We start from the raw sequence: 693 nt of genomic DNA, 5'->3' as shown, positions 1-693 counted from the left end.
AAGCTAACGATCAGATGTCTTTTTAGATATTACAGATCCATTTGGATTTTTGTTTTCATGTACATGAACTGATGTAAAAATGACCCAGATCACTCAGTAAACCTGGTCCAGGAGCAGGTTGCTGAGATCAATGTGTATGAAGAAAGTCGTGCGCTTGCAGTTATATTTAAGGCACCACGGTTTGAATGTAATGTAAATGTAATGGATGTCTTTGTAGTCTGTGTCTATCCAGATGCTGTTTTCTCTGCTTCTGTAAATGAACTAATGCTTTGTTTTGGTCGACACCAAAGTTATCTGCAATATACTGCACTGCATGATGGGATTCTTCCAGATAACTTATATGCTGTTTATTCTTTCAATATTCTTCCATCTGCCAAGAAAGCACTGCGACGTATCTGATGCTATAACAGATCTGCATACTTGAAATATCAGTCCAAGTGTGGAAAATAAAGTATATCCTGTTATTGTGTACAATTATGTTTACTACATGTATTCTGGATATATTTACAGTATATAAATACCCATTAAAGTTATTTATTATCAGTGTTTGCTGTTTATGTTTGTGTTTATTAGATGACTTAGAGTAACTAAGATATAGTAAGTAAGTATAGGATAGGGTATATGGGTTTATAAGGGACTGTCTCTCTGTCTCTCTCTCTCTCTCTCTCCTCTCTCTCTCTCTCCCCCAACTGG

Source organism: Morone saxatilis, unplaced genomic scaffold (assembly GCF_004916995.1).
Source record: "Morone saxatilis isolate NCDOM2014 unplaced genomic scaffold, NCSU_SB_2.0 Contig15, whole genome shotgun sequence".
Taxonomy (NCBI): domain Eukaryota; kingdom Metazoa; phylum Chordata; class Actinopteri; family Moronidae; genus Morone; species Morone saxatilis.
The sequence above is the reverse complement of the archived record's forward strand: the minus strand, read 5'-3'. Positions refer to the sequence as shown.